Source organism: Heptranchias perlo, chromosome 29, assembly GCF_035084215.1.
Source record: "Heptranchias perlo isolate sHepPer1 chromosome 29, sHepPer1.hap1, whole genome shotgun sequence".
NCBI lineage: Eukaryota > Metazoa > Chordata > Chondrichthyes > Hexanchiformes > Hexanchidae > Heptranchias > Heptranchias perlo.
In genome coordinates, this window is record NC_090353.1 from 68,541 (window position 1) to 85,823 (window position 17,283).

Here is a 17,283-nt window from a genome sequence, read left to right on the forward strand (position 1 = left end):
GCGGCCGCTGAAAAGCGAGCGCCGCGTGAGGCATTCTGGGAGATTGAGTTTCGTTTAACGAGCGATCGGGTTTAAAAAGGAGGAAATCGGTGGGAAGTTTAATTAATTGTTTAAAATACCCTTATAATTAAAAGGCATAGCCGGAGGTGGGGGTTTGGAGAAGTAGCTTCATGTTTTTATTTAAAAAAATCAGGTGAGGCGGACAGGTAATCAAGCCCCGGGGTCAGCGGAGACAGTCAGACTCCGTGGCGCCAGAATGACCTGGAGCATTAAAACAGATTCAAAGGTTAAAAAGCAATATTTTTTAAAACATTACCTCAAAAAAAATAACCCCAAACATCTAAGATAAACTGAAGGAACATTAAAACATTAGGTTAAAAAAATATAATTTAAAAATAACGAACACGTGGAGCGAAGGGGGCGGGGCCAACCCTGCATGAGACAGGACTCATGACATACAGGACAGAAATTCTAACCAATCCCAGGTCAAGGCTAGCCTGCTTGTGGGCGGGAACAAAACTTCAGCCAACAGTAGCACACAGGGGAGGGGCCAGTCCAAGGCTCCGGACTGATAAGCAACTGTAAACAAAGTGAAAATCCTTTCTCCCTGATGAAGCTTAAGGATAAGCGAAACGTCGGAGAAAAAAAGATTCCAGGCCGGAGAACTTACTGAACTAAAGTGTTTTTGGGGAGAAAAAAAGATTCCAGGCCGGAGAACTTACTGAACTAAAGAGTTTTTGGATAGTACTGTTGCAGGCAGAGAACCATCGAAGCCAGAGAACCACCGGAGGGGAGGTGAGACCGGTGGAAAAAGAGCCTTTCCAGGCGAGACAGCCGGCTGAGCTGGGGAGTGTTTGGAGGACGCAGTCCCAGGCAGGAGACCATCTGAGCCAGGGAGCCACCGTGGGGTGAGATTACAGTTACTAGCGGGGACCTCTATTACCAAATAGAAGCTAGTAACATCTTTTAAAACCTTTTGCACCCTTCTACACCCAGGGAATGGCTAACACTATGCGGAACACATGCAGGTTGTCTGACAACCGTACGCATATGAGGTCGGACCCTGGTACACATAGGTGTCTCCCCGTAGCCAGGGATGAATTTGCTACAACAGTGAGAATAATTTATAGAATTTTCCAGACAATCCACCATCTAATATTCTTAAAGGGCCAGAATCAGCCCCCTAAGGGCATCTTAAAACAAGCTGATAAACTAACCTGCTTTATAAAACCGGCAAAACCGTCACAGGAAACCCTAACCAAATTGGCTTTGAATTCAGAAAATTGGGCAAAACAGACCAGACAGATTCTAATTGAGCACTATACAACAAACCTGGAAGAATTAGAAAATGAATTTGCTCAGGCTGCAGTGACAGAGCGCCTGGAAGAAATGATGGCGAAAGCCACTAATTGGATTAAAAAGAGTCTTCGACATAAATTCAAAATTCAATCAATTGATGAGGCAAAGAGACATGTGGTGGGATTAGCATCACGGTTGACAGAGCAAGGGACCAGCACACAATTGGGGACGGAACAGCGGACCGGCACACGGACTAGGATGCCCCACGCCATAGGCCAAATACCTGGGCAGCCTTGTTCCACCAGCCTGCGATCACAGCCCCCTCATGCCGCAGACGGACTGAAACCCCCCCCCCACCCCGTGGGCCAGCTGCCACGACTTTGTCACGCCACCGACGGACACCCCCACCCCGTGAGCCAACTGCCACAACCTCGTCACGCCACCGACACACCCCCCCACCCTTTGAGCCAACTGCCATAACTTCAGCACGCCACCGGCAGACCCCCCACCCCTTGCACCAGTTGCCACGACTTCGTCACACCACCAACACACCCCCCCACCCTTTGAGCCAGCTGCCATGACTTCGTCATGCCACCGATGGACCCCCCCACCCCTTGCACCAGTTGCCACGACTTCGTCACACCACCAACACACCCCCCCACCCTTTGAGCCAGCTGCCATGAATTCGTCACGCCACCGACAGACCCCCTCACCCCTTGGACCAGCTGCCACGACTTCGTCACGCCACCGGCAGACCCCCCCACCCCTTGCACCAGTTGCCACGACTTCATCACGCCACCGACAGAACCCCCCACCCCGTGGGCCAGCTACCCCGACTTCATCACACCACCAGCAGACCACCGAAACCCCCCCTTCCTTGCGGTCCAGGGCAGTGACCCCCCCTTCCCCGCCATCCAGGGCGGCGACGAGCCCTACCCCACCCCACAGGCCAAGGACCAGGATTTCCAATGTGGCCATCATTAGGGACCTGGACATCACACTTGGCTCTCAAGAGCCTGAGCCACGTAGACCCCAGCACTACATGGGGTACCAACATCAGACCGTATTAAACCAAATCACTAGGGATTCCTCAGACCCAAAACAAACAGAAGGGCGAACCCCTCCTAAACCAGGGACAAATCCATGCACAACATTCCTGTACCCCAAAACCAGGGTCACGTACCAACCGCTCCCACAGAGACAAAAGAAAGACTGTACCAAACCAACCATCCCAAGAAATACAGCAGTTCTAGAGCCCGAGATCAGAGTCACAAAACAACCCCTTCCACAGAAACAAAGGAGCGACCAGACCGGACAGGTAAACCCAATAGACACAGAAATGAGGACAGGAACAATGAGAGCCCAGACAGATAACACAGTAGGAGAGGCAGAAATAGCTGAAGCCGAGGTAGGGAACACAATAGGGGAGGCAGGGGTAGCAGACATAGAAACAGAAAACACACCAACAGGGGCAGAACCTGCCTCTGAAGGGGAAGATGCACAGAGAGTGACGAGGCACCCCAACACCAGCCGAAAAAACATTACCTGGAAATTGGAACCCAGAAAATCCATTTTAATAATAGGAGATTCTAACCTCTCCAAGATAAAAAGATGCCCAAATCCCACCACCCAAATTGATAGCTTTCCAGGAGCTAAATTCATTCATGTCACAGCAATTCTGGACAAATTGGAACCCTGTCCGGAGACCAAAAAGGTGGTGCTCTCAGTTGGCATTAATAATCGAACGCAGAGACCACTGACTGCAACCAAGCAACTGCAGTCATTACTTAAATTGGCTAAGAGCACATTCCCAAATGCTCAGATCTGGGTGCCGGAAATTAACTTCAGTAACTTACTTCCAGAAATGGAGAGGGATACAATCAGAGGAATTAACCAGCATATAAATAAACAGAATTACATACCAGCAATTAATGCTAGATCCTTCAAAGTGGGGGCTGACCACATCCATTGGACAGATAGCACTGCCCATAACATAATAAACCAGTGGATGAAGTGTTTAAACTAAAAAGGACATTAACCCAAGAGAAGGGTAGATTAAACCTGGGAAAAACTGTTATTAATATTTCCCAACTCTTTAACCCCACAGAGGTACAGGAGAGGGTTTTAAACAAGGGCCTTACATTTGTTCCAACCCCAAAACATTGTAAAGTACAAATTCAGGAAGATCTGAAAAGGTTTTACAGGAGAGTAAAACTGACCGATTACTTTAGCGATTCAGAAACAGACAAGCAACCTTTTACACCACCATCAGAATGGACCCCACCAAACAATAAAATAGAGCCAGAAATCCTAAACTTTATTAAACAGACTCAATCACAAATTGAAAAAATCCCTAAACAGACAGACAAGCAAAACCTCACTGGAAGAGAGAGACGGGCAATCATAGAACTTAGAAACAATCTAGATATAATCATAAAACCAGCAGATAAGGGCAGTAGTATAGTGATCATGGATAGGCAACAGTATCTACTTGAAGCTCACAGACAGCTTAATAATACAGCCCACTACACTAAATTAGCAGGACCAATTTACCAGGACACACGAAAAGAGATTGGAAACATTTTAACAGAACTAAAGAAATCTAAACACTTAAATCAGAAACAAGTGGAATACCTAAGGGGGGAACAACCACAACCCAGAAAATTCTACATACTACCCAAAATACACAAGCACCCTGACACATGGACTGTACCAGGAGAAATACCACCAGGAAGACCAATTGTGTCAGACTGTGGTAGTGAATCCTACAGGATAGCAGAATACATTGACTCATTCCTAAACCCCTTATCACAGAAGCACCCTAGCTACATTAAAGACACTTACCACTTCATAGAAATAGTGAACTCACTGACCGTACCCCCGAACGCAATACTCTTTACCATGGACATTGAAAGCCTATACACAAACATAGAAACAGACAGAGGCATACAGGCAGTGGAAAATATCCTTAGAAAGTTCCCCCAACCCCACAGACCAGATGCAGCCATAATCCAGCTATTACACCTAGGACTAACAAAAAATGACTTTGAATTCCAGGAGCAATTCTACCTACAGATTAAGGGCACGGCTATGGGCAAGAAATTTGCCCCGGCCTACGCAAACATATACATGGCAGTCTGGGAAAACACAGTCTTTGAAAAGTGTTCCAAGCTCCCGATGTGTTATTACAGATACCTGGATGACATATGGGGAGTCTGGACTCACACAGAAACAGAATTGCAAGAATTTGTAGGTATTCTCAACAGTCACCACCAATCTATTAAACTTAAAGTTACAACACATAGAGAAAGTGTGGATTTCCTGGACACCACAGTATTTAAATTACAACAGGAGAATAACAGCCACAAGCTAGCAACAAAGGTATTCTTTAAAGAAACAGACACACACACACTCCTGCACATAAACAGCCACCATCCAAAACATACCTTTCGGGGGCTGGTGAAGTCACAACTGACACGTTTTCACCGCATATGCACAAACGGAGAGGACTTTAGGGAAGCCACCACAACCCTATTTACTGCACTGAGACAGAGAGGTTACACAAAAAGGTTCCTCAGGCACCTTAAGTCTGATTTCCTGAGGGGACTGAATAGCCCACGGCCAAACAGAGAAGTAGCAAGACTACCACTGATAACGACATACGATACAACGACCAAACTAATACACGGAGTGATTAAACCCCAATTTGGGAAACTAAAAGAGGATGTTGACACACTTAGTCGATACCACATAACGTCAGCATACAAAAGAACTCGGAACCTTCGGGACATGCTGGTTCGGAGTAGGATAAGAAAACAGACAACCCAGAACTGCACAAACCCAAAATGTGGGACGTGTAAATACCTAATAATCCGCAAAATGATACACAATAGACACACAGGAAAAGCAGCCCTAATTAAACAAAGAATTGCATGTGAACAGCACAATGCTGTATATGCAATTCGATGCAAACAATGCCACATCTTGTATGTGGGAGAAACAGGGAATAGTCTAAGGATGAGGCTCACAGGGCACCTCAGTGCTATTAGAACAAAGGATGTATACAAACCTACCTCCCGACACTTCATGGAGCATGGTCTTGAATCCTTGGAATTTATGGGGTTGGAGACCAACATGAACTGGACAACCTCACAAAGGAAGAGGAGGGAAAAACACTGGATAACAACCCTACAAACTCAGTTACCAAAGGGCTTAAATCAGATCTAAAATGGGGGAAATCCAACATCAAAAAACAAAAGTGCCCCGACCTTAATTACCACAAATCCCAACCCCAACTTGATAAACCTCTCAAACCGCAACCACACCCTACCCTAATCACAATAAACAGAGCTAACCCCTACTGTTTAAGCTAACCAAAACCACTAAACCCCACACTGCCCACAACAAACAGACCAAAGCCCCAACCCTAACTACAAACAGACCCCATCCATATCCCAAATCCTAACTCCAAATGCACCCCACTCTACCCCTAAAGCCTAACCGTAACTCTAATACAGCAAACCTAATCTCCCACCCCACCCCTAAAATCTAAGCCTAACACACCCCACCCTACTCCTAAACCCTGACCCTCACTTAACCCTACCCCTAATGCAACCCTAACCCATAACTCCAACCCCCTAGCCCTGAATCTAATCACAACTCTGACCCTGGACCCTAACCCTGATGCACCCTACCCTACCCCTAAACACCTAACCCTAACCCTGATGCACCCTACCCTACCCCTAAACACCTAACCCTAACCCTGATGCACCCAACCCTACCCCTAAAACTTAACCCTAACCCCACCCCACCCCTAAACACCTAACCCTAACCCTGATGCACCCCAACCTAACCCCAATATAGCCCTGAACCTAACTGCGACCCTGACCCTCACCTAACCCCAACACTAACCCCAGTGCAGCAACCCTAACCCTAACCTGAACCCCCCAACCTCAATACAACATAACCCTAACACTTCGTAAAATAAAGGGTAGGGTTCCAACACCAATAATAATAACTAAATACGACATAGAGACCATAAATTGGCAAAACCCAGGAACTGATTATAACCCCAGAGGGGGATCAAAGGATTACGGATCAAGAAATTACTAAGAAGAGATCGGCAAGAAAAAGAAGCCAGTGGCAGGTATAAGTGACAAGAAGCTCAAGGGTTGAGTGAGAATACGAACACAAGAGGGTGTAACTACCCTCCTGCCCACACCATACAACCTAACATTCAGGAGTGACACGCTTTACATTACCACAGACAAAAAAAGATATAAATGCCAAGAAAAGAAAACCCAGAGAATATATCTTGCAAATACCTTAAATCTAAACTTGATCAGTGAGGTAGATGGTTAAATAACTTTTTGTTCCCCTTTTGCCCCCCCACAAAAAAAGCAGCAAGCAACTTATAAAAATAGGGAGCACCAAGGAGGTTTTTTAAATTTTAAAATCTAAAATATTTAAAAGGTGCACTTAAAATAAAGCATGGCTGGAAATGTGGGTCTGACAGACATGGAACTCATCTTCCCAACCCCCCCCCCCCACGAGGTTTGGGACAGCAATAAGGGCACAAAAGATTACATATTTTTTTTAAAAGTTGCAGTTCCCATAGACACGGTCTCTGGACATTGATGCGGGGACGGCCCCTTTAAGAGATGCCTGGTGCTGCGGGGACGGCCCCTTTAAGAGATGCCTGGTGCTGCGGGGAACGCGACAGCAGGGAGCTGCTGGATATCGACCTCGGTTTTTTTTAAAGAAACCCTTTCCCCGGGGATCTGGAGGAATTGGGGACACGGGTGAGAATCCGATAACTTTATCTAGTCTTTAGATTTTGAGCGTTCACCGGGTGATTTTTATCTTTGAAATCGGGTTTTTTTCGCAGCGACTGAAAAGCGAGCGCCGCGTGAGGCATTCTGGGATATGGAGTTCTCTCGGGTCAAACACGAGGGCAAGACCCGTAAATAAAAGGGTTTACTTGGTCTCTCTGGGGCTGGGGGACCTTTCTTTCCCCCTCCTCTCCCCCCGGGGGGCGGGTGGCAGCGGTTACGGGAGTTTTTATGGGGAATCGGACCTTGGAAATCAAATTTTGTTCCACGCGGCCGCTGAAAAGCGAGCGCCGCGTGAGGCATTCTGGGATATGGAGTTCTCTCGAGTCAAACACGAGGGCAACGCTCTTAAATAAAAGGGTTTACTTTTGTTTTTTTGGGGCTGGGGGACCTTTCTTTCCCCCTCCTCTCCCCCCGGGGGGGTGGGTGGCGGCGGATTCGGGAGTTTTTTTGGGGAATCGGACCTTGGAAAACGGTTTTTTTCTGCGCGCCCGCTGAAAAGCGAGCGACGCGTGAGGCATTCTGGGAGATTGAGTTTCGTTCAACGAGCGAGCGGGTTTAAAAAGGAGGAAATCGGTGGGAAGTTTAATTAATTGTTTAAAATACCCTCATAATTAAAAGGCATAGCCGGAGGTGGGGGTTTGGAGAAGTAGCTTCATGTTTTTATTTAAAAAATCAGGTGAAGCGGACAGGTAATCAAGCCCCGGGGTCAGCGGAGACAGTCAGACTCCGTGGCGCCAGAATGACCTGGAGCATTAAAACAGATTCAAAGGTTAAAAAGCAATATTTTTAAAAACATTACCTCAAAAAAAATAACCCCAAACATCTAAGATAAACTGAAGGAACATTAAAACATTAGGTTAAAAAAATATAATTTAAAAATAACGAACACGTGGAGCGAAGGGGGCGGGGCCAGCCCTGCATGAGACAGGACTCATTACATACAGGACAGAAATTCTAACCAATCCCAGGTCAAGGCTAGCCTGCTTGTGGGCGGGAACAAAACTTCAGCCAACAGTAGCACACAGGGGAGGGGCCAGTCCAAGGCTCCGGACTTATAAGCAACTGTAAACAAAGTTAAAATCCTTTCTCCCTGATGAAGCTTAAGGATAAGCGAAACGTCGGAGAAAAAAAGATTGCAGGCCGGAGAACTTACTGAACTAAAGAGTTTTTGGATAGTACTGTTGCAGGCAGAGAACCATCGAAGCCAGAGAGCCACCGGAGGGGAGGTGAGACCGGTGGAAAAAGAGCCTTTCCAGGCGGGACAGCCGGCTGAGCTGGGGAGTGTTTGGAGGACGCAGTCCCAGGCAGGAGACCATCTGAGCCAGGGAGCCACCGTGGGGTGAGATTACAGTTACTAGCGGGGACCTCTATTACCAAATAGAAGCTAGTAACATCTTTTAAAACCTTTTGCACCTTTCTACACCCAGGGAATGGCTAACACTATGCGGAACACATGCAGGTTGTCTGACAAACGTAAGCATATGAGGTCGGACCCTGGTACACATAGGTGTCTCCCCGTAGCCAGGGATGAATTTGCTACAACAGTGAGAATAATTTATAGAATTTTCCAGACAATCCACCATCTAATATTCTTAAAGGGCCAGAATCAGCCCCCTAAGGGCATCTTAAAACAAGCTGATAAACTAACCTGCTTTATAAAACCGGCAAAACCGTCACAGGAAACCCTAACCAAATTGGCTTTGAATTCAGAAAATTGGGCAAAACAGACCAGACAGATTCTAATTGAGCACTATACAACAAACCTGGAAGAATTAGAAAATGAATTTGCTCAGGCTGCAGTGACAGAGCGCCTGGAAGAAATGATGACGAAAGCCACTAATTGGATTAAAAAGAGTCTTAGACATAAATTCAAAATTCAATCAATTGATGAGGCAAAGAGACATGTGGTGGGATTAGCATCACGGTTGACAGAGCAAGGGACCAGCACACAATTGGGGATGGAACAGCGGACCGGCACACGGACTAGGACGTCCCCACGCCATAGACCAAATACCTGGGCAGCCTTGTTCCACCAGCCTGCGATCACAGCCCCCTCATGCCGCAGACGGACTGAAACCCCCCCCCCACCCCGTGGGCCAGCTGCCACGACTTTGTCACGCCACCGACGGACACCCCCACCCCGTGAGCCAACTGCCACAACCTCGTCACGCCACCGACACCCCCCCCCACCCTTTGAGCCAGCTGCCATGACTTCAGCACGCCACCGGCAGACCCCCCCACCCCTTGCACCAGTTGCCACGACTTCGTCACACCACCAACACACACCCCCACCCTTTGAGCCAGCTGCCATGACTTCGTCATGCCACCGATGGACCCCCCCACCCCTTGCACCGGTTGCCACGACTTCGTCACACCACCAACACACCCCCCCACCCTTTGAGCCAGCTGCCATGACTTCGTCACGCCACCGACAGACCCCCTCACCCATTGGACCAGCTGCCACGACTTCGTCACGCCACCGGCAGACCCCCCCACCCCTTGCACCAGTTGCCACGACTTCGTCACGCCACCGACAGACCCCCCCACCCCGTGGGCCAGCTACCCCGACTTCATCACACCACCAGCAGACCACCAAAACCCCCCTTCCTTGCGGTCCAGGGCAGTGACCCCCCCTTCCACGCCATCCAGGGCGGCGACTAGCCCTACCCCACCCCACAGGCCAAGGACCAGGATTTCCAATGTGGCCATCATTAGGGACCTGGACATCACACTTGGCTCTCAAGAGCCTGAGCCACGAAGACCCCAGCACTACATGGGGAACCAACATCAGACCGTATTAAACCAAATCACGAGGGATTCCTCAGACCCAAAACAAACAGAAGGGAGAACCCCTCCTACACCAGGGACAAATCCATGCACAACATTCCTGTACCCCAAAACCAGGGTCACGTACCAACCGCTCCCACAGAGACAAAAGAAAGACTGTACCAAACCAACCATCCCAAGAAATACAGCAGTTCTAGAGCCCGAGATCAGAGTCACAAAACAACCCCTTCCACAGAAACAAAGGAGCGACCAGACCGGACAGGTAAACCCAATCGACACAGAAATGAGGACAGGAACAATGAGAGCCCAGACAGATAACACAGTAGGAGAGACAGAAATAGCTGAAGCCGAGGTAGGGAACACAATAGGGGAGGCAGGGGTAGCAGACATAGAAATAGAAAACACACTAACAGGGGCAGAACCTGACTCTGAAGGGGAAGACGCACAGAGAGTGACGAGGCACCCCAACACCAGCCGAAAAAACATTACCTGGAAATTGGAACCCAGAAAATCCATTTTAATAATAGGCGAATCTAACCTCTCCAAGATAAAAAGATGCCCAAATCCCACCACCCAAATGGATAGCTTTCCAGGAGCTAAATTCATTCATGTCACAGCAATTCTGGACAAATTGGAACCCTGTCCGGAGACCAAAAAGGTGGTGCTCTCAGTTGGCATTAATAATCGAACGCAGAGACCACTGACTGCAACCAAGCAACTGCAGTCATTACTTAAATTGGCTAAGAGCACATTCCCAAATGCTCAGATCTGGGTGCCGGAAATTAACTTCAGTAACTTACTTCCAGAAATGGAGAGGGATACAATCAGAGGAATTAACCAGCACATAAAAAAACAGAATTACATACCAGCAATTAACGCTAGATCCTTTAAAGTGGGGGCTGACCACATCCATTGGACAGATAGCACTGCCCATAACATAATAAACCAGTGGATGAAGTGTTTAAACTAAAAAGGACATTAACCCAAGAGAAGGGTAGATTAAACCTGGGAAAAACTGTTATTAATATTTCCCAACTCTTTAACCCCACAGAGGTACAGGAGAGGGTTTTAAACAAGGGCCTTACATTTGTTCCAACCCCAAAACATTGTAAAGTACAAATTCAGGAAGATCTGAAAAGGTTTTACAGGAGAGTAAAACTGACCGATTACTTTAGTGATTCAGAAACAGACAAGCAACCTTTTACACCACCATCAGAATGGACCCCACCAAACAATAAAATAGAGCCAGAAATCCTAAACTTTATTAAACAGACTCAATCACAAATTGAAAAAATCCCTAAACAGACAGACAAGCAAAACCTCACTGGAAGAGAGAGACGGGCAATCATAGAACTTAGAAACAATCTAGATATAATCATAAAACCAGCAGATAAGGGCAGTAGTATAGTGATCATGGATAGGCAACAGTATCTACTTGAAGCTCACAGACAGCTTAATAATACAGCCCACTACACTAAATTAGCAGGACCAATTTACCAGGACACACGAAAAGAGATTGGAAACATTTTAACAGAACTAAAGAAATCTAAACACTTAAATCAGAAACATATGGAATACCTAAGGGGGGAACAACCACAACCCAGAAAATTCTACATACTACCCAAAATACACAAGCACCCTGACACATGGACTGTACCAGGAGAAATACCACCAGGAAGACCAATTGTGTCAGACTGTGGTAGTGAATCCTACAGGATAGCAGAATACATTGACTCATTCCTAAACCCCTTATCACAGAAGCACCCTAGCTACATTAAAGACACTTACCACTTCATAGAAATAGTGAACTCACTGACCGTACCCCCGAACGCAATACTCTTTACCATGGACATTGAAAGCCTATACACAAACATAGAAACAGACAGAGGCATACAGGCAGTGGAAAATATCCTTAGAAAGTTCCCCCAACCCCACAGACCAGATGCAGCCATAATCCAGCTATTACACCTAGGACTAACAAAAAATGACTTTGAATTCCAGGAGCAATTCTACCTACAGATTAAGGGCATGGCTATGGGCAAGAAATTTGCCCCGGCCTATGCAAACATATACATGGCAGACTGGGAAAACACAGTCTTTGAAAAGTGTTCCAAGCTCCCGATGTGTTATTACAGATACCTGGATGACATATGGGGAGTCTGGACTCACACAGAAACAGAATTGCAAGAATTTGTAGGTATTCTCAACAGTCACCACCAATCTATTAAACTTAAAGTTACAACACATAGAGAAAGTGTGGATTTCCTGGACACCACAGTATTTAAATTACAACAGGAGAATAACAGCCACAAGCTAGCAACAAAGGTATTCTTTAAAGAAACAGACACACACACACTCCTGCACATAAACAGCCACCATCCAAAACATACCTTTCGGGGGCTGGTGAAGTCACAACTGACACGTTTTCACCGCATATGCACAAACGGAGAGGACTTTAGGGAAGCCACCACAACCCTATTTACTGCACTGAGACAGAGAGGTTACACAAAAAGGTTCCTCAGGCACCTTAAGTCTGATTTCCTGAGGGGACTGAATAGCCCACGGCCAAACAGAGAAGTAGCAAGACTACCACTGATAACGACATACGATACAACGACCAAACTAATACACGGAGTGATTAAAACCCAATTTGGGAAACTAAAAGAGGATGTTGACACACTTAGTCGATACCACATAACGTCAGCATACAAAAGAACTCGGAACCTTCGGGACATGCTGGTTCGGAGTAGGATAAGAAAACAGACAACCCAGAACTGCACAAACCCAAAATGTGGGACGTGTAAATACCTAATAATCCGCAAAATGATACACAATAGACACACAGGAAAAGCAGCCCTAATTAAACAAAGAATTGCATGTGAACAGCACAATGCTGTATATGCAATTCGATGCAAACAATGCCACATCTTGTATGTAGGAGAAACAGGGAATAGTCTAAGGATGAGGCTCACAGGGCACCTCAGTGCTATTAGAACAAAGGATGTATACAAACCTACCTCCCGACACTTCATGGAGCATGGTCTTGAATCCCTGGAATTTATGGGGTTGGAGACCAACATGAACTGGACAACCTCACAAAGGAAGAGGAGGGAAAAACACTGGATAACAACCCAACAAACTCAGTTACCAAAGGGCTTAAATCAGATCTAAAATGGGGGAAATCCAACATCAAAAAACAAAACTGCCCCGACCTTAATTACCACAAATCCCAACCCCAACTTGATAAACCTCTCAAACCGCAACCACACCCTACCCTAATCACAATAAACAGAGCTAACCCCTACTGTTTAAGCTAACCAAAACCACTAAACCCCACACTGTCCACAACAAACAGACCAAAGCCCCAACCCTAACTACAAACAGACCCCATCCATATCCCAAATCCTAACTCCAAATGCACCCCACTCTACCCCTAAAGCCTAACCGTAACTCTAATACAGCAAACCTAATCTCCCACCCCACCCCTAAAATCTAAGCCTAACACACCCCACCCTACTCCTAAACCCTGACCCTCACTTAACCCTACCCCTAATGCAACCCTAACCCATAACTCCAACCCCCCAGCCCTGAATCTAATCACAACTCTGACCCTGGACCCTAACCCTGATGCACCCTACCCTACCCCTAAACACCTAACCCTAACCCTGATGCACCCAACCCTACCCCTAAAACTTAACCCTAACCCCACCCCACCCCTAAACACCTAACCCTAACCCTGATGCACCCCAACCTAACCCCAATATAGCCCTGAACCTAACTGCGACCCTGACCCTCACCTAACCCCAACACTAACCCCAGTGCCGCAACCCTAACCCTAACCTGAACCCCCAGCCTCAATACAACACTACGTAAAATAAAGGGTAGGGTTCCAACACCAATAATAATAACTAAATACGACATAGAGACCATAAATTGGCAAAACCCAGGAACTGATTATAACCCCAGAGGGGGATCAAAGGATTACGGATCAAGAAATTACTAAGAAGAGATCGGCAAGAAAAAGAAGCCAGGTGGTAAGGTAAAGCGTGGGCCAACCAAAAGTGGCAGGTATAAGTGACAAGAAGCTCAAGGGTTGAGTGAGAATACGAACACAAGAGGGTGTAACTACCCTCCTGCCCACACCATACAACCTAACATTCAGGAGTGACACGCTTTACATTACCACAGACAAAAAAAGATATAAATGCCAAGAAAAGAAAACCCAGAGAATATATCTTGCAAATACCTTAAATCTAAACTTGATCAGTGAGGTAGATGGTTAAATAACTTTTTGTTCCCCTTTTGCCCCCCCACAAAAAAAGCAGCAAGCAACTTATAAAAATAGGGAGCACCAAGGAGGTTTTTTAAATTTTAAAATCTAAAATATTTAAAAGGTGCACTTAAAATAAAGCATGGCTGGAAATGTGGGTCTGACAGACATGGAACTCATCTTCCCAAACCCCCCCCCCCCCCCACGAGGTTTGGGACAGCAATAAGGGCACAAAAGATTACATATTTTTTTTTAAAGTTGTAGTTCCCATCGACACGGTCTCTGGACATTGATGCGGGGATGGCCCCTTTAAGAGATGCCTGGTGCTGCGGGGACGGCCCCTTTAAGATATGCCTGGTGCTGCGGGGAACGCGACAGCAGGGAGCTGCTGGATATCGACCTCGGTTTTTTAAAAAGAAACCCTTTCCCCGGGGATCTGGAGGAGTTGGGGACACGGGTGAGAATCCGATAACTTTATCTTGTCTTTAGATTTTGAGCGTTCACCGGGTGATTTTTATCTTTGAAATCGGGTTTTTTTCTCAGCGACTGAAAAGTGAGGCATTCTGGGATATGGAGTTCTCTCGGGTCAAACACGAGGGCAAGACCCGTAAATTAAAGGGTTTACTTTGGTTTTTTGGGGCTGGGGGACCTTTCTTTCCCCCTCCTCTCCCCCCCGGGGGGTGGGTGGCGGCGGATTCGGGAGTTTTTTTGGGGAATCGGACCTTGGAAATCGTTTTTTTCTGCGCGGCCGCTGAAAAGCGAGCGCCGCGTGAGGCATTCTGGGAGATTGAGTTTCGTTTAACGAGCGATCGGGTTTAAAAAGGAGGAAATCGGTGGGAAGTTTAATTAATTGTTTAAAATACCCTTATAATTAAAAGGCATAGCCGGAGGTGGGGGTTTGGAGAAGTAGCTTCATGTTTTTATTTAAAAAAATCAGGTGAGGCGGACAGGTAATCAAGCCCCGGGGTCAGCGGAGACAGTCAGACTCCGTGGCGCCAGAATGACCTGGAGCATTAAAACAGATTCAAAGGTTAAAAAGCAATATTTTTTAAAACATTACCTCAAAAAAAATAACCCCAAACATCTAAGATAAACTGAAGGAACATTAAAACATTAGGTTAAAAAAATATAATTTAAAAATAACGAACACGTGGAGCGAAGGGGGCGGGGCCAGCCCTGCATGAGACAGGACTCATGACATACAGGACAGAAATTCTAACCAATCCCAGGTCAAGGCTAGCCTGCTTGTGGGCGGGAACAAAACTTCAGCCAACAGTAGCACACAGGGGAGGGGCCAGTCCAAGGCTCCGGACTGATAAGCAACTGTAAACAAAGTGAAAATCCTTTCTCCCTGATGAAGCTTAAGGATAAGCGAAACGTCGGAGAAAAAAAGATTCCAGGCCGGAGAACTTACTGAACTAAAGAGTTTTTGGGGAGAAAAAAAGATTCCAGGCCGGAGAACTTACTGAACTAAAGAGTTTTTGGATAGTACTGTTGCAGGCAGAGAACCATCGAAGCCAGAGAACCACCGGAGGGGAGGTGAGACCGGTGGAAAAAGAGCCTTTCCAGGCGAGACAGCCGGCTGAGCTGGGGAGTGTTTGGAGGACGCAGTCCCAGGCAGGAGACCATCTGAGCCAGGGAGCCACCGTGGGGTGAGATTACAGTTACTAGCGGGGACCTCTATTACCAAATAGAAGCTAGTAACATCTTTTAAAACCTTTTGCACCCTTCTACACCCAGGGAATGGCTAACACTATGCGGAACACATGCAGGTTGTCTGACAACCGTACGCATATGAGGTCGGACCCTGGTACACATAGGTGTCTCCCCGTAGCCAGGGATGAATTTGCTACAACAGTGAGAATAATTTATAGAATTTTCCAGACAATCCACCATCTAATATTCTTAAAGGGCCAGAATCAGCCCCCTAAGGGCATCTTAAAACAAGCTGATAAACTAACCTGCTTTATAAAACCGGCAAAACCGTCACAGGAAACCCTAACCAAATTGGCTTTGAATTCAGAAAATTGGGCAAAACAGACCAGACAGATTCTAATTGAGCACTATACAACAAACCTGGAAGAATTAGAAAATGAATTTGCTCAGGCTGCAGTGACAGAGCGCCTGGAAGAAATGATGGCGAAAGCCACTAATTGGATTAAAAAGAGTCTTCGACATAAATTCAAAATTCAATCAATTGATGAGGCAAAGAGACATGTGGTGGGATTAGCATCACGGTTGACAGAGCAAGGGACCAGCACACAATTGGGGACGGAACAGCTGACCGGCACACGGACTAGGATGCCCCACGCCATAGGCCAAATACCTGGGCAGCCTTGTTCCACCAGCCTGCGATCACAGCCCCCTCATGCCGCAGACGGACTGAAACCCCCCCCCCACCCCGTGGGCCAGCTGCCACGACTTTGTCACGCCACCGACGGACACCCCCACCCCGTGAGCCAACTGCCACAACCTCGTCACGCCACCGACACACCCCCCCACCCTTTGAGCCAACTGCCATAACTTCAGCACGCCACCGGCAGACCCCCCCACCCCTTGCACCAGTTGCCACGACTTCGTCACACCACCAACACACCCCCCCACCCTTTGAGCCAGCTGCCATGACTTCGTCATGCCACCGATGGACCCCCCCACCCCTTGCACCAGTTGCCACGACTTCGTCACACCACCAACACACCCCCCCACCCTTTGAGCCAGCTGCCATGAATTCGTCACGCCACCGACAGACCCCCTCACCCATTGGACCAGCTGCCACGACTTCGTCACGCCACCGGCAGACCCCCCCACCCCTTGCACCAGTTGCCACGACTTCGTCACGCCACCGACAGACCCCCCCACCCCGTGGGCCAGCTACCCCGACTTCATCACACCACCAGCAGACCACCGAAACCCCCCCTTCCTTGCGGTCCAGGGCAGTGACCCCCCCTTCCCCGCCATCCAGGGCGGCGACGAGCCCTACCCCACCCCACAGGCCAAGGACCAGGATTTCCAATGTGGCCATCATTAGGGACCTGGACATCACACTTGGCTCTCAAGAGCCTGAGCCACGTAGACCCCAGCACTACATGGGGT